This window comes from Podarcis tiliguerta (genome assembly GCF_965153285.1).
Source record: "Podarcis tiliguerta genome assembly, chromosome: 3".
In the NCBI taxonomy this organism is placed as follows: domain Eukaryota; kingdom Metazoa; phylum Chordata; class Lepidosauria; order Squamata; family Lacertidae; genus Podarcis; species Podarcis tiliguerta.
In genome coordinates, this window is record NC_139536.1 from 43,553,490 (window position 1) to 43,575,175 (window position 21,686).

Below are 21,686 nucleotides of genomic sequence, written 5' to 3' on the forward strand. Positions count from 1 at the left end.
TCTTTATTGGAATGTGAAACCATTTCTGACTAGGAAAAGTGAATAAAGGGAAACCAAAGAGAGAGGGGGGAAACAGGCAAAGACAAGATTTTGGGTTAATAACAATCTGCTGAAATCCCTCTCAGGCTTATTGACTTGTACGGAGGATTATCTACTCCTAATCAAACACTAACTGTCCTAAGGAAAATACAGTGCTCTCTTTCAGCAAGGACATTAAAAGAAAAATGTCACTGTAAAGCTAAATGGAAAGCATGTAGCATACATATTGTGTTTTGTTTTAACGCACATTTAATGTCTGAATAGCAGTAATCTAGTAGTTTATCCAAAGAAACCTATGACAGATACTCATGCTTTTCTTAATCGTTAATGGGAAGGGCATCACAGTAATAACTTTGCTATGTAACACCCCTCATTATTTTAAAGCCTCCTTTTTTAACAAAACCGAAAATGCCAACAGACCTCGGTAAATCTTTTGTTTGAAACACAAAAGGCAATAGATTTTTCTCTTACCTTTAATGAGTACATGTTGAAAGAATGCTTCCAAAAATATTTCTCAGTATACTGATGCTACTCTAATCCTTCACTTACACAGGTCAGCTGCCATGGTACAGTACTAAAATTGTCAGATGAAATGGTCAGAATTACCCAGTGGCTTGATAAAAATCAGCTTACTTCAAGTCTAATCTGGCAACAGTTTGCAAACAGCTCTGCATGAAACAAACTGCAAATATTGGAAGTCAAGAAGTAGAAAGAATTGCTCTGAGCCGCAATCCACAAACAGGAAATAGTTATTAATGCTATTACTGTTATTAAAAGGCGAGGACAATTACAGTGCAGTGCTAGTTTAAAGAAGTCATAGGGAGTGGCAAGATAAGAATATAATTTAGCTTTAACAATTTAAACAACTTCATGAGCATTTAAGAATTTGCAGTGCCTCCTTCCTTTTGAATTAATATACAATTCTCCAGCAACTCAAAACAGTTTTTTCCCCTATTCATTGCAAATGCACCTGCTACCAGATTACTAATTGTACCTTCAATCTGCATTATTCTGGATTTCATACAGATTTCTAATCATGATTTCTGTCTTCTTAAAGCTAGAAATAAGATTTTTATATGATAATATTATTCTCTAATAAAGTTTGTAATACTCTTCTGTACTATCTATTATAACTGATGTGCTACCTTGGGCAAGAATCTGCTGGCATTTCCCCAGAAAATGCACTGCTCACTGAGAACTGGAAAAATGTGCTTCCCCTACCATGGAAATCTCTGCATTAAATATCTTTTTCAATCAACAATTATCTACAGAGAAATATGCATTCAGATAGTATTTAAAGATAATGCTTACTTTCAAAATACACATTTCTAAATAGTTATCCCCAACCCCAAATACATTATGGATGTATTTTCTCTGGTTTTGAGCTGAAATCTGCATTGGAACATTCAGGAAGCAAACAACTACCGGATAACTATGTTTCAACCCACACATTAGCTGAGAAGGAGTAGCTCAGGTCAATTTAGCTTGGAATTCACAAAGATCAAAGTCCCTAATATATTCAAGTCAGATTATCAGAGGAGTAGAAATATGGTATAGTCATAGTCTTTAATGTTATATTCAGCAGTATCAGTGTATACTGAAAGCTGAGGCTGCTGAAAGGCCAGATACCAACTTGGCTGTGAGTCCTGGAAGATCTGCTTCCTGCCTTTCTGGCCTTTCCCCACCTGGCCTGGGAGGGCAGGGCTAAGACTGACTCCAGCTACAAAAGCTGAGGGTGCTGGACAGACTCTTGGGCTAGAGTGTGGTGGAAGGAGGTTGTTGCTGTTGTTTTGTATCTTTATTTTAGGTCTTGTGATTTATGCGGAACCTGTACAGTTCGGCTGTACACAGTTTACCAATATGAGGAATCAGTGTGTTGGGTATTGTCACTCAAAGGTCTTAGTATTTTGGCTGGCCTTGTTAGTGAACCCAAAATGTGTAGTTGCCAGAATCCTTCAGGAGAAATTCACTGTTCTGGTCACTCCAGGGGTGCAGAAAGGGGTATAGGATCACCTCATTTCCTAGATGCTCAGAAGTTATCAGAAGCACATTGCATCCCTACTCCATCCCTAGCTACAATAACAGGAGGAACTCTGGAGCTTGTTACAATTACTGGGGTTGAGGCATAGTAAATGAGATGACCGTTTATGAACTCTTGCAAACCATCATGCAAAGTCAACGTAGTACAATTGATAACATCCACATCTGGGTGTGCAGGTGTCGTCCATCTGCACAACTTTGTTTTTAAATTGAAGCACATTCTATTCTGTCCCAGCTCATCACGTGGAACTATGTATGATTAGAATTGGATTGGTGCAAAATATTGTGGTGTGGTGCATACAGGCAAAAGCAAAAAGCAAATACCCTGACAGCAAGACCATCAGCATCAGCAAGGTTGCCCTAGGAAACAGTATATGCAGTGGTGATAGTGGGGTTGTGACCACACTCACTGATACAGAGTACCATCACATTTTTATTTATTGTTATTTTTGCTGCCGCTCATGGCAGCCATTTTGTGCTGGCATCCATAGCACTTTCATCAAGATATGGGTTTCAGCACCCATTAAAAACAAGAACTAAAAAAAGAATAGGGGATAAACTTTCGCTCCAGCTAGTCAAAGCAGGGGTGCCAAGTATGGGGGGCTGGCACCCACTAAATTCTAATTCAGAGGGCCGTCCCTGACTTTTGCAGTGGCTACACATGCACACTACCAGGTGTGCGCATGCAATGCCAACACACTGTGGTGTGTGCAGACATCATGCACACACAATGCAGGGCACGCACGCACAGGGCACTGATTTCACTCGGCCCTGGGCCCCCTCTATCATGGGGGCAAGGCGGTGCATGTGACTCAAAGTGAGGGCAAAGAGACAGTTTAATTTGCCTTTAGCAATATTATCAGATAACCAAATCTGATTGGTATGACATCACCACATTCATTACATGCTCTCTTGTTTGACTAGGATTACACAATAAAGAAACCTTTTTTTTTTAATGGTACCAAAGCAAAGCAATCTTGTGTGGTAAAAGGATGTACAGTGGTATCTCAGGTTAAGTACTTAATTCGTTCCGGAGGTCTGTTCTTAACTAGAAACTGTTCTTAACCTGAGGTAGCACTTTAGCTAATAGAGCCTCCTGCTGCTGCCACGCCTCACAATTTCTGTTCTCATCCTGAAGCAAAGTTCCTAACCCAAGGTAGTATTTCTGGGTTAGCGGAGTCTGTAACCTGAAGTGTATGCAACCTGAAGTGTCTGTAACCCAAGGTACCACTGTAAAATTGTTTTCTGTGCAGAAGCTTTCACATGTCAGAATGATAACTTTCTCAACAAGCAAAGACATTGGGCAACAAATTGGACAATAAATCAGTTACTTCTACTAATTCACTGTCCTGGAAAAAAGAAAAGAAAAAAGTAAGAAAAGAAAAGAAGTTGAAACAACTAGTAAAAAACCTAAATTATAATCTATGGTTGTCATCTCTTTCCTACCATACTCACATCTCCACCTCAATAAATATAGAAATTATTATTATTATTATTATTATTATTAAAATCAGGTTATTCTTTTTGTAAACAACTGGCCTGTTACTTCCAAGGAAAAGAACGATAAACATAAAAGAAAAATGTGTCCATGGTTCATGCCAAGAAATACAGAGAAAATATACTCTTGAATGTATGTAGGCATGTTAAAACATTAATCTTAATTTTAAATAAAGGTGGTAATGAAATGTTGATTTCTCATTGAGAGGTTTATTGAATGAAAAATTAAGATAATTCTTTTTCCCACAGACTTCATACATGCAAGTCAAGCTTTCAGGGTGAACCAAGTGACTGGAGGATTAAAAACATTCCAAAAAACGTAAGAATGATTTGGGTAAAAATTAAAAAGCCATGTGCTGGCACTATTGTTTGGCTTTGGATCATTAAACCTTAGATATGAAAAGCCAATTTAGGAAGAAAAGAGGTGCCTAATTAACTCGTAAATCTCAGAGCCTTAAAAAGAGAGAGAACATTTTTCAAGACAACCAGCGAGGTGATTTCTACTCCGAAAACAACTGAACAACAAATTGCCAGTTTTGAACAACTCCTTAAGAGAACTTGAGTTCCAAAGAAAGTGGTTGACCGATCAACCACCTGGAAGTTCTCCACAAAACCAGGGCTGAAAGGGCATAATGGAGTCAGTTACTGGCCATTCTAATTGATGCTAATTCAGTGCTGTATCACCTCCATTTGATTTTAAGTGCTGAAAGGATAGGAACAGAACACTGCTGGAGAAGAAGTGGGGAAATGAACATCTAAACTCAGCTCCCTAAGCACCTATACTACCTTCAGCATCAGCTTGCTCCAAGGGTGTAATGTACCGCAAGACAACATGAAATAGGCTCTTGTGCTTATAGTGCAATGTAGACAGGTTGTTCAAACAGAACATTCAAGCATTTAGGCAGAAAGTGAAGCATTTTAACCCTTACTTTTCATTTTGTGATGGTCACCATGACATGCACAGTTTGCAACTGTGTGTTGTGCGGCTAACATAGAATCATAGAATCATAGAATCATAGAATCATAGAATCATAGAGTTGGAAGAGACCACAAGGGTCATCGAGTCCAACCCCCTGCCAAGCAGGAAACACCATCAGAGCACTCCTGACATATGGTTGTCAAGCCTCTGCTTAAAGACCTCCAAAGAAGGAGACTCCACCACACTCCTTGGCAGCAAATTCCACTGTCGAACAGCTCTTACTGTCAGGAAGTTCTTCCTAATGTTTAGGTGGAATCTTCTTTCTTGTAGTTTGTATCCATTGCTCCGTGTCCGCTTCTCTGGAGCAGCAGAAAACAACCTTTCTCCCTCCTCTATGTGACATCCTTTTATATATTTGAACATGGCTATCATATCACCCCTTAACCTCCTCTTCTCCAGGCTAAACATGCCCAGCTCCCTTAGCCGATCCTCATAAGGCATTGTTTCCAGGCCTTTGACCATTTTGGTTGCCCTCCTCTGTACACGTTCTAGTTTGTCAGTGTCCTTCTTGAACTGTGGTGCCCAGAACTGGACACAGTACTCCAGGTGAGGTCTGACCAGAGCAGAATACAGTGGCACTATAACTTCCCTTGATCTAGATGCTATACTCCTATTGATGCAGCCCAGAATTGCATTGGCTTTTTTAGCTGCCGCGTCACACTGTTGGCTCATGTTAAGGCCACTATTTTCAAGAGCGAAGTGCACCTGTCATCTGAGCCTATCCTCTGACCCGTAAGGAATAAATACATTGATTTGGCTACAGGGAGGTCCTTCCATGAGCAAAAGGTTCATCTAAGGCAGGGGTCAGCAACCTAGGGACGCAGGTGGCGCTGTGGGTAAAACCTCAGCGCCTAGGACTTGCCGATCGCATGGTCGGCGGTTCGAATCCCCGCGGCGGGGTGAGCTCCCGTCATTCGGTCCCAGCTCCTGCCCACCTAGCAGTTCGAAAGCACCCTTAAGTGCAAGTAGATAAATAGGTACCGCTTTCTAGCGGGAAGGTAAACGGCGTTTCCGTGTGCTGAAAAAGTTCGCCGGATCAGGGTCATCATGCTGGCCATGTGACCCGGAAGTGTCTGCGGACAGCGCTGGCTCCCGGCCTCTAGAGTGAGATGAGCGCACAACCCTAGAGTCTGTCAAGACTGGCCCGTACGGGCAGGGGTACCTTTACCTTTTACAGCAACCTAAGGCCCATGGGCCAGTAGCGGCCCATGGGGCTCATCTATCCGGCCCATGGTGACCCCTGCTGCCCTCCTCTGCTGCCCTCCTCTACCCCCTCTTACCAGTGTGGCACGGGGACCGACTTCCAGGTTGATGGCGCCTGTGTGCATGTGCATGGGCGCTCCTCCAACCCGGATGTGTGCCAGAAATAGTGTGTGCACATGCATATAGGACGCCGGAAATAGTGTGTGTGCACAAGCATGGGTGGACCGGCCCATTGTTCAGTAAGCTTGCTGACCTCTGATCTAAGGCAAGACGACATCTCCAACTAGGTGCTGGGCATGTGAGTTGTAGAATTCTGTCACTCAACATTCAAATTCCTCCTTGTGAAGTTTTGACAGATTGCAGGAGTTGGACTGTTTCAGGTTCTTGAAAGAGTTCTGCTCTGCCTTTTATGGCATTGCTATTTGTACTTTGTAATTTTATATATTTTTAATGGGAAAGGCATAAAATCACCAGTTTTCTTCAACCAAGTCCTATTTTCTGAAATAAATATGAGGAAAAAAGGAGTGCATATCAGAGGAACAAAAGTAATATCAGGTTCCTAAAAAGCAAATAGGAGAGCCCCCCCCCCCCTGTACATCTGGGAATCAGTAATCTTATAAATCCATTAATAACTTGGAACTGGGTTGCAGTTATTAAATCCAAGCTTGGGGGGGGAAACCTTTTCTTCATAATAGTGAGTTATAAAAGAGACAATAGAAAATTCCATAAGCTATTTTGTTTGACAGCGTGCTTTTCAGTTGAAATAGGTGCCCCAAAGCAATTCCTAAGAGCGAACTGCATAGTGATGGTAGTTTATCAATACTTCAGCAAAGTGCTTCAAACTATGATGTCTCCCTTAGAGCCTGGACATTTTAAAGATTGTAAAATAGGCACAGCTCATGGTACAATTATTTACATCACATGAAAATAAAACAGTCCTTCGCCAAGCACCTGTTCCAAGGCTTTTTGGGTATGCGAAGAATGGATGCATTCCAATAGGAAAGCCACACCTAGGGAAAGGATTGCTCAGTTTGAAAATGGCAGGCGGGTTGGATATTCAATCCAGCCTGGCCTTGATTATAGCATGTGGCTGCCTAATGGGGCCAAGAGGAGATAATTGGTGTACCCTTTGATTGACCTGATAGTGTAGTTTAATGGGGATGTTACAAAGCAAAGTTATTACTTTTGGACCAGGGCAGGATAGGCAAAATTTGACACACTCTCTCTCTCTTTGTGTGTGTGTGTGTCTCCTCTCTTTCTACTTCTACACCTCACTACAGTGGTGCCTCGGGTTAAGTACTTAATTCATTCCGGAGGTCCGTTCTTAACCTGAAACTGTTCTTAACCTGAAGCACCACTTTAGCTAATGGGGCCTCCAGCCGCTGCCACACCGCCGGTGCCCGATTTCTGTTCTCATCCTGAAGCAAAGTTCTTAACCTGAAGCACTATTTCTGGGTTAGCGGAGTCTGTAACCTGAAGCGTATGTAACCTGAAGCATATGTAACCTGAGGTACCAATGTATATACTTGTTTTAATTTGTATTATATGCTGCCTGCTCGACCAACACAATTTGCAGGTGGAACTGGCTGGTTCCACCCCCACTTCTCGCCCTGCGTTTCAACATGTATAAAGACAGTCAGGGCTCAATGACTCAAACAGAAACCAGCAGAGTGCCAGCAGTATATGGTGGAGCAGAGGCAGGCTCTTCACTGCAGTTCTTTCTCATATCTCCAGCTGGATGCCAGCGGGTGGAAGGAGTACAGGAGCAAAGATGTACTTGGGCTCAGGGTTTCGTTGTTTCCGCTCTGCACTATATTTCCACAGACAAGCATAGTGGCAGCTAAGACATGGTTGCCAGATTTTTTTTCAATGAATCCAGGGATACTTTTTTTTTTTTTTTTGAAGCTGAGTAGCAACAGGGAGTCAGTAGTGGAGATGGTGAGGCAAAAGACCCTGGGCGCAAGCATACATGCATATTGTATAAAAGTGCAAAGCCCTTCTTTCGCATCCTGTGAAACATAAATGCAGAGTTTTTTAAAAACTGGGCAATGGCCGTCCGCCCGTGACTCCTGAGCCTCCTCTGATCAGTCAAAATAAAGGGGGAAGGGGGCAGGAGATCGCACATGACACGTCATAGGTGCACAAGACACATCATATAGGGACTTCCGGTGAGGAAAAATGGTGGGCGCCACAGCAGCAAGCAACTCCTGAAGCCAGCCAGAGCCAACTGCGCTACCAGGCTGACTGCTGAGGCTATCGCTGCCACATTTCCCGGGAAGAGATCTGCAAATCTGGGGACTGTCCCTGGGAACTGGGGACGTCTGGTAACCCTAAGCTAAAATTCTTTTTCAAAGCCTCATACAAACAGCTACAGAGGGGTTTCTTGGGGGCGGGGGGCCTGCCAGAAAGAGACACATCATCTTTCATGTGTTTTCTGTTGTTGTTACAAACATTTCAAACATCTGTTTGAGGCAAGACAGACAGCATTATAAATTCCCCATTGCATTATTCTCTATCTAATTGAAGTTAGAATTACTACTGATGGTTTGTCTGATATGTAAAACTGAACATATTAAAGAAGTTAAGCTTTTAAAGTCTGTGTTTAAAATATTCATGCTTCTGTATGTAAATTCTATTCCTCCTTTGCAATAAACTTTTTCTCACCTCCCCCTTTTCAGATAGAGGAAGAATAAATTGTTTAGAAAAAAAATTCTTTAGTGATATAGTATCTCACTGCAAAATTTGAAGTCAATCTTTTCTCCATTAAGCTTATGGTTTATTCTACTTACTGGATTCCTCTCCCCAACCCACCCCGGAAGGGAAATGTTGATGCCTGATAAGATTCAATTTATTTTATACAAATAAAAATTAAAAATTAAAATAATTAAACTACCCTCCTTTTCTAAACTTTGCTAAACTTTGCTAATCCATTCCAAAAATGCATTATTAAGTATCACACAAGTGCATGCCCAGATTTAAAGATTTATCAGAAAGGTTAATGGAGAAGGCAGTTCAGAGAATGTCTCTTGAGAATGGAGGAGGCATCTATTGGAATTTTGAGCTTTGAAGATGTGGGGGAGTTTGGGCTGAAAGGCTTACTCTCAGGGATGAGTTCACATTTTTATATAAGATATCCAAGAAGTAAAACAAGATTCTAGCATTCAGAGTTAGAACACAAAGTCTGTGGCGCAAATAAGAAAGGTTGGGCCTCTATGAAAACTTTCCAAAAGGACAGATAATTCAATCAATATCTGAGGATTTTACAGCTTTGCTGATAGTTGTCACACAATAACCCTATCAAAGGCAGATATGAAGTAACCTCAGAGAGTTCTCTCTCCAAAACATAATTTGAATTCTGAAGTTATTGCTTCACGTTCTTCATTTACTAGTGAAATATTTTCATAATTTAAATCTTGTAATAAGTGAATCAAATTAACTTTCATGGGAAAGTATGAGAACTTTGCATTTTATGCCAAGCTTGTCCGCTCTCTACTTTCTGGAGTTTAAAAAGATCTCTTGTGCTACAATAATTGGTCAAATTGTGACACACACATAGAATAACTCCTTTAAGACTTATGTGAATCTCTCAAGCACGTAACAAAAATAATGATGAGGCAAGATGCCGGTCCCATCAAGATCAAGCTTCATATATCAATATATGGATTTTGTTTTTACCTTTCTCCAGCTTCTTAACTTTCTTCCAAAAAGAACATCCCGAAAATCCTGGCAGATATAATAAGATTGCTTAGTCTCTGATCTCAGAGAGTCAGACTCTGATCTGCCATGAATTTAGTGGGAGACAGTCACCATTTCACCTTAAGGCTTCACAAATGGGCTGTGAAATAGACTTACGGGGGATGAAAAGCAGGTGCAATAACGATATTGAGCCCTTCTGGAGTTATGGGAGTAAAAGATCAGCATTGAAGTTGACACATAGTACCAAGCCATGCTCTTTATAAAAAGAAAAACTACCATTGCAACAAAATTCGAATCACTATAGCTCATTCAAATGTAATTTAACTATTGGCACCTAGTGAGAAACGGATACATATAAAGTGATTCCCCAAAAGTATGCCCATAAGCAGGGCTATTTTTCTAGAAAAAGAGGTGCTGGAACTCACCATGAACACTTCCCCTTTTCTCTTATAATAGCAATGGCGCCCATTTGAGAGGTGCCGGAACTGAGTTCCGGCGAGTTCCGGATGAGAAAAAAGCCCATAAGAATATTTCCTTAGCCATTCAGTCAGTCCGTCAAGTAGGCCTTTTTCTGTGACAGTTCTAGAAATTAAATGTTCAGTGTTGAACTCAGAAAAATACTTCTGGGATATACTTATAAATGCAATTAAAACTCAGCTGCCAAATATCAATCCCCGATTTTCTTATCAACTACATTAGGCAAGTATTACTAATTTTCCTCTAACAGAAGTCCATTTGGCACCAAGAGGAAACAGAAATGATCAGAGACGCTTCCCTGCTCCTAAGTGGAAAAAGAAACAAAGTAAGAAAGTACAAAGATCTCTGTCTAACTATTATGAAAGAGATAAAGGATAGATGACACCTTGGCACTGAGACTAATAAGAACACCCACAAGACACTCTCCATGGAAGAGTTACTTTATTAAGAAACAGGAAGAAGGAGTAGAGTGTCAAAGGGCAAAATGCTAGATGAACCTTCTTTTATGGACTCTCCACCTTGCAGAATCACACTTCTATGCAATTCTTCAAGATAAACCTATGGCCTTTGGCTCCTGAGCTCACAACCCCAGATTTCCTCATTTCCCTTATCTAACCAAATCCTGCTTGCCTGCATTGCACAGGCTGCACTCTGGTTCCAGTTGCTGTCAGGGGTGTGTGATGATGCCTGCAGCCTATTGTGGCATAGACCATAGAAATGAACACAAGAGATAGGCATTGGGTATAATTTATTGATTGCAGGTGAAAGAAGGTTTGGTCAAGGCATTGGGCATGTATCAAGCCACCTGAATGCTGGCTGATCGGAACCCAGTGGGCTGGACCCTGTGCTGGGGAGTCACCCCTGACACGGACCAGATACCACAGCCACCATTTCTGCAAGGGGGTTTGGCCCATCGGCCCCTGTGTGAGCTCCTGGACAGAGTCACCACTCCTGGACCCCTTTAATGAGGCACCTAAGAATCCAGCCCAATGCCTTATCTGCCATGTGAGCTGGCCCCTGCAGGGGTCTTCCCCATGACTTGCTCCTTATCCACTTCCATACGCCCAGCCATTTCTATCCAACACCACCCATAGTATACAAGTCATTGCGGTTACATTTCTTTGCTCAACCCTAATAGTCACTTTCCCATTGTTCCCAATGTTGTGGTTTTTACTAACATTGTAGCACTGTCAACAGACTACCCTAGAAAGGGAGGGAGCAGGATGAGAGTGAGGTTGGATTATGAATACTGATTCGTACCAATTAGTCCAACTTTGGCTGCATGCTCCTAGTAGCTGTCACATTTTAAATAGCTGGATTTGCCCCATCACATTTGGCAATAAGCCCGATATCACGTTCAGAGCAGAACTGAGACTTCACACAACTGAAATCAAAGTGCAACTGCATTTTCACATCTCCGCTATTTTCTGGCTTCTGCTTCCACCCACAGCACCCTTCCTCTGAGCAGCATCTTTTTTGCTTATGTTTAACAGTAAAGCATCATGTGTGCTGCAATATATCATCATCATCCTGGGAAATATGTATTTAAATATAAATACACCACTTTTCACAAATACTTTCCCAGGTCAGCTGGCAAAATATCAATAAACTACAATCCCGAAAAAATACCTAATTAAAACTGCATAATAAATAAAAGTACAACAAATAACATAATGCCAATTTCAGAAGAATTTTTTCTTCCTGGATTTTGCTCTGCATGTAGGCTTAAACCAACTGAAGCGCCACTGCAATAGAAAGTTTCACTGAGCATTAATTTCAGGATGTCACCCAGACCTTTATTTGAAGAAGCTTGCAGATTGTTGCAGTTTATTGCTTTTCATTCTATCAAGAAAATGGACAGATGGAATACAGACTTGTGAAAATGTGATTTATGGGAATCAATCCATTTGAAGAGGGAGAAAATTAATTATTATTTCTGTGCTTCTGAGGCTCCTCATAAAATAATTTCTCCAGGCGTCAAGACAGAAAAATAAAACGTGACAGCAAGATGATGGTACAAATGAAAATCCACAATAATCTTTTTTAAAAATTCAACAAGTGTACAAAATCATACAAAAGACCAGAACAATAAAATATTATAAAGAGCACAAGAAGTGAAATGACCACCTAAGACACGCACTTAAAGCCACCAGCCATATCCTAGTTACTAAAATCAAGATTTTAAAAGGCCTGAAAAAACAGAAAAAAACTTAAGTCTGGTGCCAAAAAGGTGGTGTGGCAGGTAAGCTTCCCTAGAGAGAACATTCCACAGCTAGGGTCCTTTGGGGGGGGGGACTTTCTCTTGTGGCCACCCTCTGGATTTGAGCTTGAGGGAATGGAGATAGATACATACAGAAAGGAGCATTAGGTATTGACTTCTCAAGACATGCAGGGCTTTAGACGTTGAAACTAGAAGGGATCTTATTTATCCCCAAAAATGTTCTCTGTTTAACCTTTCTGCAATGGTGGTGCTCCTGGGATCAGGGTGAGTAAATGTAGTGTTGCCTTCAAATCACTACCACTTGCCACAGACTCATATCCATCAACAGGTGGGCGTGCTCACTCCAGAGGGTACATCGTTCATTCTGCAGTTGCAGAATAGTATCAGCATCTCCAGAAATACTATTCTGCATGCAGTGACACAGATGTGCACATCTGTGCCTAACCTGTTCACCTTTTCAAAGGAAAACAGGTAAGTTGATGTTGCATCACTGCAGTCAAGAAAGATTAGATGAGAACACGCAGTCAATGAACGTGTGCCAAAAGCAGCCACCCCCCACCGCCAGGTTTTCTTACTTCCTTATCAGTAAGTAATTCTCAAGATTCAGCATTAGATAAGTTCCACCCTAGATAAACTCTTTCACCCAAGCTGGCATGACAGGAGGCAAACAGCCAGGGCTTTCTTCAGCTAGAACTCGCCATAACTCAGTTCTGGCACCTCTCAGGTGGACACCATTGCCATTATAACAGAACAATGGAGGAATTCATGGTGAGTTCCAGCACCTCTTTTTCTATAAAAATAACACAGCAAATAGCCATCTTCCCATAAAGGGAATCCATGATGTACTACTTGGCAGGTGCCAGCATTCAGAAGGTGGCACCTACCAGGCCTTGGTTGCACAAAACCATGCAGCAGCCTCCCAAGTTGACCAATAACAGCAGGTGATTAGTGAAGTGCTCACTACCCAACATGCTTCCAGGTGCTGGCAATGCACTACTCTACTTACCTACCCACCCTAAATGCAACTAGAGGAGCGCAAACAAAAGACACATAATGGAAATTGTGGGACCTCAGATTAAGGAGTTCTAAGAGGCAGTGAGGAGCATGAGTAGGATGAATTCCAAATATTGTGAAGAAGAAGCCAACCAGATCTTTGGCTGCAGGAAGCTAGTTATTCTAAATGAGTCGCTTGTTAACCAACAAAGGACTATGATGTGAAAATTGTAAACATTTGATAAATAATCCAAAGATTTAACATTCTAGTTTAATTCAACACACTCCAGTTTAATTCAACAAAAAGCTGGAAGTTGTATACATATGTTTGATGATGTTGAAACTGAAAGCTGTACAATAACGGTTGGGCTGAATACTTCAAATGCTAAATGGAACTTCCAAACACATAGCAATCCTACTGTAACCTTCATTTGATCTTGCTGACATTGACTAGATTATGGCATAGAATAGTTTGTTCTGCACTGTTCTTTTATGATGAAAAACAGATGGACTGGAAGGGTTTCTAACCCAACCCCCCACTTTTGTTTATGACAAATTGTTTCAGGCACAAGACTCACCTGTAAACTTTACAATTTTCAGCTTTAATAATAATAATAATTTATTATTTATACCCCGCCCATCTGGGGCTTCCATCAAAACATTGAAATACAGTAGTCCATCAAACATTGAAAGCTTTGCGAAACAGGTCTGCCTTCAGATGTCTTCTAAAAAGGTCTGGTAGTTGTTGTTCTCTTCGACATCTGGTGGGAGGGCGTCCCACAGTGTGGGCGCCACTACCAAGAAGGCCCTCTGCCTGGTTCCCTGTAACTTTGCTGCAAGTTACATACAGGTACCTCGGTTTGCTCAGTGGGAAAAGATGCCTTCAGATTAGTAACATTTTGCACGCTTCCATAGTATGCGAACATATTTATGAATGGTTCCAAGCAATACTTCCTCATTGCTATCCCCAAGTTCCTTTTTTTATGTACAATGTATGACACCATTGTTATATGGATCCACAGGAAGGAGTCCTAAAGAAATTCAACCAGGACCAATTACTTCAACATTACCATTAACCTGGCCCACTGTCCAAGTCATATAATAAGTTCTTTTCCATTATGATAGCTATATGACAGCTGACTGCTATTTTTATCTACCACAAGAACAGAAAATATGACCTGCTGCTTCCTGAGAATCCCCAAAATACAACATGTGTTCCTATTCTTCAAACCAAGACACAACTGAAAGATTTAAACAAGTATTCAGAACCCAGTAAGAGCGCTGCTGGATCAGAAGAAAGAAGCATCTGGTCCAACATCCTGTTTTCACAGTGGCAAACCAGTTGCCTGCAAGCAGAAACTAAGCACAGCAACACCCTCTCCCATACCCTCCAACATTTCTCCAATGGAAATAGGGACGTCCCATTCCATAATGATAATTTTATTATTTATACCCCACACATCTTATTGGGGTTGCCCCAGCACCCGGGCAGCTTCCAACATATATAAAAATATAATAAAACATTAAACATTTTTTAAAAAAACTTCCCTATACAGGATTGCCTTCAGATGGCTCAGGGTTCGGATAACTCCATACCCTCCATCATTTCTCCAATGAAAATAGGGACATCCTAGGGGAAAGCAGGAGATTCCGGGGATCAAATCAGAAACAAGGATGGCTTCTTTAAATCAGGGATGTCCCTGGAAAACAGGGACACTTGGAGGGTCTGCTTTCCACCTGTGATCCCCAGCAACTGTTATTCAGAAGCATACTGGCTCTGAGACTTGAGGGAGTGTGACTAGCCATTGTGACTAGCAGCAACTGATGGCCTTATCCTTCTCAAACCTGGTATAGCCACGCAAAACAGAGTGGCGAGGCCTGGCCTATAGAACATCTGTTACTATCTCTTGTTATTCTGTACTGTCATAGACAGGCACCATTTAACTGAATGCAAGATTAGTCTTTAACAATGTGCTGGTAAGTGACTTTTACAAGTTAGGAGGTTGCCAAGACAGGCCATCTTTCTAAAGCCTCCTAGAAAGGATCATAGTCTGAGGATTGGCTGCAGTCCTTTCATCCATGTAGGAGGGTTTTTTAGCAGGGATCTGCTATTTTATTGCCATTCTGCAAAATAAACCCACAGTAATCCACATCCCCAATTTCATAGAAGAAATGGCCATGACTTAGATACCCATCATTGTGCTTTTCATCATCTAAAGACACAGAAACACTTCAATATGTTCCTTTAAAAATACCCACAAATTCAAATGGCCAGTTAACACCCATAATTCTACTATCAACATCTGACAACATGCAAAAAAAAAAAAAAGTCGATCAGCTGGAGTAGTTTTTTCCAAATTATGTTAACTTTTGCTTTCTAATCTTTTGTGGAAAGTTTGTGTGGTATACTATAACAGTATTATTCTACCTTATATCTGCATCCAATGAATCAATAGGAACGCTATAGCTAGTATTATTCCTTTCCTTATTTCCCCTATCTTTTAGAAAAAATAACCCCAAGTATATTGGTGGTTTTGCTAATAATGTGATGGAGAAACAAGATAAATGAAACAAACGGGGAAAAATGTGACTTTTACATGCCACAGCTTGAATCATTTATTTTCTTCCTTTGGTGTCAGTTCTAAAAAAAATAAAAAATAAAAAAATCCTTTGCTGACTGTATTAAAATGCTGCATCTGATGAGGGTCAAAACACAGGTCATAAGCATTGAGTGTGTTCCATGAAAATAATTTTCTCACTATTAACAAGAAGAGCTTCAAAAACCATAGTTTCGTTCTCTCAGAGGACCTCTAGGGTAAAACTAATTATGGTTTCAAAATAAAGAAATAAGATTGACTAAACACTTTCTCTACTTATGGGATAGCAAAATGTGTTTATTGCTGGAATATAAGCTACTGGAAATATTAGATCCACCAAGTGATTTGGAAACAAATACTATACAGAAAAATATATCACAAGTTGAAACAAGCAAGGAATTGCAGAAAGCTGTGTGTGTGTGTGTGTGTGTGTGTGAGAGAGAGAGAGAGAGAGAGAGAGAGAGAGAGAGATTGGAAGAGAAAGCACTACTGGCAGACCAACACAGCTACTATTAAAGTTGAAAGGTTGCCCTTGCCAGGGGTGGAGGAAGGGGGGTGCGGTGGGGGCGAACTGCCCCGAGTGTCTTTGCTGAGGGGGGTGACATTTGGCACACCACCCGCCCGCAACTCCCAAGCATACCCTGAGCCATCAGGGGAAGGGGGAGCTGTGCTGCTTTGCTGGTGGCATTGCCCCCCTTCCCCCTTCATTCTGACGGCTGGGGGAGGCTTGGGAGTCGAGGGTGGGTGGCGCGCCGAATGTCCTTCATTGGCAGCTCGCTCCGTTCCCCGCTGCAGGGCACAAGCTGCTCCGTGCACCCAAGCGGCTATCCCGCGCCTGGGAGGGCACCTTCCACTTCCCTCCCCCCCTCGGGAGCATCCCTGCCGTGGGCAGCGCGGGCATATGCTCCGCCGCTGGCCCTTGGCACTTCCTTTTAAAACAGAAATTCCAAAAAAATCCATTTCCTTCTTTATTTTAATATTAGTGACCAGGTCAACTTCTGAAGTAACACACCATGGCCACTGACAGGGTAATGCTGGAGTTCCCTCTTCCACTGCGGTATCTGAACACTGATGGAAACTCTCTACCTGCCATCCTTCCCCTCTGCTAAATAATGTGAAACAGTGAGGCAGAAAGGAAGGTTCCATTGATGCAACCCTGTCGTGTCATCCTCCAAATCCCCGCTCCTCATTTTCTTCTTTTGTTCAAACACCCTCCCTCCACCCCTCATCTGAATTGCTGTTCTGCTGTTAGCTTCTGGGCTGAAGCAAACCCATTTCCTGGGAGCCTGTCTGACAACTATCCCAGAGGGAGTGGGAGACCTCCCTTTCTTCTTTCTTTCTACCACAATCAGAACAACAGAGAAAGGAATGGCATGGGGGTGTGAGCGACTTCAGAGGTTGTTCACTTTTCAAATAAATTTTTAAGGTGTGTGTTGCAGGCTAACAAAACTCATACTTCAACTAACAAATATGAATTTCAGAGACATTACTTTTTGTATTACACATGAAATGAATCTACAAATTAAAGTGACTTCTTAACAGCAGTATCATACATTGGATGATTTTGTATTGACACTGAACTTATTTTATGTACGACTATAACCTATTAAAATTTCTAAATCCAGAAGAGGGGTGTGTGTGTGTGTACATTAGCTTAATATTAAGATTAGCAATAAAAGTTAAAATATAATTAAATATCTTAATACAGATTTCCATTCTGTCTGGACATCCTTTGGAGAAGGAGAAATTGAATACTACAATATTTTAATCATGTAGAATTTTGAAGAATCCTGTAATACAAATATACTAGGTTAAGTTAATGAGCTGGAAATAAACATACTGCATTTTAGAATAATATTTTTAATGACCAAATCCTTCAGTCTTCACTGTTCTGCATTTAGACTAAATTTAAATTATAGCTACTGTCCCTTTAGGCAAAACTTTTTCAAATAAAAATGTATGAAACGTATTCTTAAATAAGTTGATATAAACTGTTCACATACTTCCAAGAAAAAATGGACTTCTAGCTGTGTTATGTGCAAAAGCCAGATATTTCTATTTATATAAACTTCATTTGTATCAATCTATGCTTTGAAAGATTTACAAAATAGCACATGGTACTCAAGGATGACTCTTAAAATTTCAGGCACTTCAGAGAGTGTGTAAGGAGCCTGGAATGTCAAAACAATTCTACTTATCTGTTATCCAATGCAATGAGAGCTGATGCGCTGGCAAATTGGTGCACCATACATGATGAACCATGAGCAAGAAATGAAACCTACTGTAATTTGTTAAAAGCTGTTCTTTAACTTCAGGACTGTTATGGTTTTATGTTTTATTTTGTTTTTAAAACTTTTTTTACATATTTATTGTCAGCTACCCAAAGAAATGTATGTTAAGGGGCAGCACACCAATGTTGTAAAGTAATAACAGTAAGTTTTTTAAAATAGTTGTACATAATATTAAGTCAACAATATGCATATAGAAAGGGACATGGGTGGCGATGTGGGTTAAACCACAGAGCCTAGGGCTTGCCAATCAGAAGGTCGGCGGTTTGAATCCCTGCGACAGGGTGAGCTCCCGTTGCTCGGTCCCTGCTCCTGCCAACCTAGCTGTTCGAAAGCATGTCAAAGTGCAAGTAGATAAATAGGTACTGCTCCAGCGGGAAGGTAAACGGTGTTTCCTGGTTCGCCAGAAGAGGCTTAGTCCTGCTGGCTACATGACCCGGAAGCTGTACACCGGCTCCCTCGGCCAATAAAACGAGATGAGCGCCGCAACCCCAGAGTCGGTCACGACTGGACCTAATGGTCAGGGGTCCCTTTACCTTTACCTTTTTATGCATACAGTAAATATTAATTTTCATACTAGTAGTTTGATTTCTTAAACATATTTACTTCAAGATTACTACCGGATGTTTTCTTTACCTAATCTTTACTAATACAAAGTTCTAAACGTAAGCAGAAGTATTTTCAACGTTTTAAGAAAATTATTTGAGGTTCCAATGCTGAGCTCAATAAGGGCTACACATTTCTAGCAGTTTCTAGCACTAGTATGGACACTCTTCAACCAGTTTACTCATGTGATAAGCAGTGTGCAAATATTATGGGCTTCCAAAATAAGTCACTCTCAAAACTGCTAAATAGTGGTCAAAATGATACCTTTCAATCATTTGGCAACTTATTAGGGTTGATGGGAGTTGGAGGCCAACAACATGCAAAGCACACAGCATTGGCTACCCCTGTCGTAGATAGATGCCATAATAGAACCATCAGTTATTACTTGGAAAATATGCCATTAAAATCAGTAGCATTAGTTTCCAAATAAATCGGTTTAGAATCCCATTTCCTACAGTCCTTGAAATTTTTGTTAATGCACAAAGGTGTTATTGTATAACAGCTACAGTACATTGTACTTTTTATGTTCTACTTTTTACCCTATAAAAATTAAAGATGACATTCAGCAGCATTTCTATAAATTAAACATAAAGCTCTTTAATAAATCAGGAAGAGCACAGTCTTTTATATTACTTCCATTTACTTCTCATAGCTCTGTAGGTGAAAATTCATTGATAACATGACATATCCAAACAGCTAAACATTGGATGCAAGAGATTTCAGCAGCTTTAGATCTTGGGCATGCTGAACTTTCCTAAGGGGGAATGCGTGAGAAGCATGGGTTGGGGTCAACAGGGAATGTGATAGTGGGCAAGAACAATTCACCTGCTCTCCATGCAGTGTTAATCATGAAGTTCCTAGAATGCATGGACAGGGAACCTCCCACTGAAAGAGTTCTGAGGAAAAATAAGTACGTTGTTCCATTCTTCCCAAGAAAAAACTGCAGTGGCTCTTCATACAGATGCCTTTACTTTCTTTCAGTATTGCCTATTCTGCCCCCACCCATAAAGCAACAGACACCCAGAGCCTGAAGCCACCGAAAGTGGTTAGAAATTGGGGCAGTTGGACTCAGGGCCTGGAGAACAAAGCTGGCAAGATGAATGAAGGAAGTGTCTTGCGAGTGGAGCCTATGTACCAGCTGACTAGGCTAAAGGAATCATCCTGTTGTTGCACTGCAAAACATTTGCTATTTGAATGTGGATTGGGGGGGGGGAGGAGAGGGGAGATGGCTTAAGAAAAGCCACATACACATGGAAGTAACATGTATGGGCTCAGAACATTAACAATGGCTCTGCTTCTAAAACTAGAATTGAAAAATAATCCCAGTGGTGTAGTAGAAAAACATTACACTGCAGCTAACATGCCAAAACTGTAATTTAGGGATGCCAGCTGTGCTTCACTGTGCAAGCTTCTGTGTCCTAGTTCCAGTATGTGGAAACAGGGGGTAAAGCCTCATTCCAGGATTCATTTGAGCAGCTTAGCACTGGTCTTGATAGAACAAGGTTTAGCTTACACACTGACAAAATGTGCTGTATATCAGGTTTTGCTCTAACACTTTTGTTACATTATTTCCCATTAATAAAATCTCAAAACATACTTGGTAGCATTGCTCTAGCAAGATTTTGCCTATGCTCACATACTCTCTTTAAAAGCAATTTAAGGACACATTAAAAATAAATAGTTGCATGGCTGCTCTTAGATCCTTAATTGTCCTCTCTGTTATTATTCCTGTCCCATATGGTTAGGGCATGAGTGGTAGGAAAGAAGTCCCTACAATCAATCAACGTGGGAGAATATCAGTGGAGCTTAGTCGTAACATTTTCACTGTTTTGTCATCTGTATCTTCGGATTGCCCTTAATTCTGCCAGAGGCAGTAGCTAGACAACTGTCCACTTTAGGCTACTTTCGTAACTACCACCACTTTTTTATATATAAAAATGAAGTACACAACCTCTGCATTCATTAGAAGAGTGGGACTGGTGTGCTTAATTTTTTACATAATAAAATGTGTGCAACTACAGATGTAAGACGCTAGATATTTCCAGTTCATGAAAGCAAAAGTTTCACCACATGGGGGCACATGCATATAAATATTAGTCACCAAAAAATTGTGGAATTTCATAGTATTTTGGCTGGAAAGCTCTGTAGCTTAGCATTGTGCAGTCTCAAGCCCTATCAATTTCCCCAAATATTTCAGTGGCTTTTGGTACCACTGACCATAGTTGTATTCTAGACTCATTGTTCTCTGGACAGAAAGTACAAGACAAATGCACATGACATTAAATACAATTTTGAACACATTTTGCAGCCTCCTGCCTCAAGGTCTGCGTTTTCAAAACTTTTGAGCAGCTGAAACGTTCAATAGGTGAAATGTTCATTAAGATTCTGTCACCTCAGCTGCTAAGCTGCTGGTTGTGCTTGGGGGAGGGGGATAATTTCAAGACACTGAAGTTATTACTTTACCATAGTTACTCCTGCTCCCATGATATCTCACTTGCCTCTATGGGTTCATGATAAGGGTGTCTAGGGCCACCTGTGATTTTCAGAAAGGGGTATTATGTACATGTAAAATATTACTTACGTAGTCTAGATGGTAACACCATCTGCTGCATCAAGTACTAGCCCTCCCTTTTGGAAAGCTGGTCTTGTATTTGCATGAAGGCTGAAACAAAAGCAAAAAGGAAACTATTAATGCATGTAATCCACACTTGGGCTGAGAAGATCAGAACAGAATTGGCCATTTCCCAAGTCCCTTTAGATCTCATGACAGTCATGAAATAATTTCAATATCATTGTCAACATTTATATAAATTGCTGCTGAAATATAAAACTGAATCTGAGCAGCAAGTTAAAAAGCACAGATCCCAGTCTCAATCCTTGAGGGACTCCCTACATCTCTCCATTTGGAGAACTGTCCATTTATTCTTACTGTCTGCTTTAGAGAGCCAGTGTGGTATAGTGGTTAAGAGCGATAGACTCGTAATCTGGGGAACCAGGTTCGCATCTCCGCTCCTCCACATGCAGCTGCTGGGTGACCTTGAGCTAGTCAC

At 41.0% G+C, this 21,686-nt stretch overlaps 1 protein-coding gene across 6 annotated transcripts in view; it reads right to left on the bottom strand.

The window, feature by feature from the left end:
- Window positions 1-21,686, bottom strand: part of CHRM3 (cholinergic receptor muscarinic 3) — a 226,495-nt gene that overhangs the window by 86,356 nt on the left and 118,453 nt on the right. For 5 of the 6 annotated variants that reach the window (XR_014509155.1, XM_083432205.1, XM_083432206.1 and 2 more), the window contains one exon: window positions 21,218-21,298. The gene's annotated coding sequence lies outside the window, so the exon portion shown is untranslated. Of the gene's footprint in view, window positions 1-9,433; window positions 9,482-21,217; window positions 21,299-21,686 lie in introns of all 6 variants that reach the window. The other variant, XM_083432209.1, reaches the window with a different exon arrangement.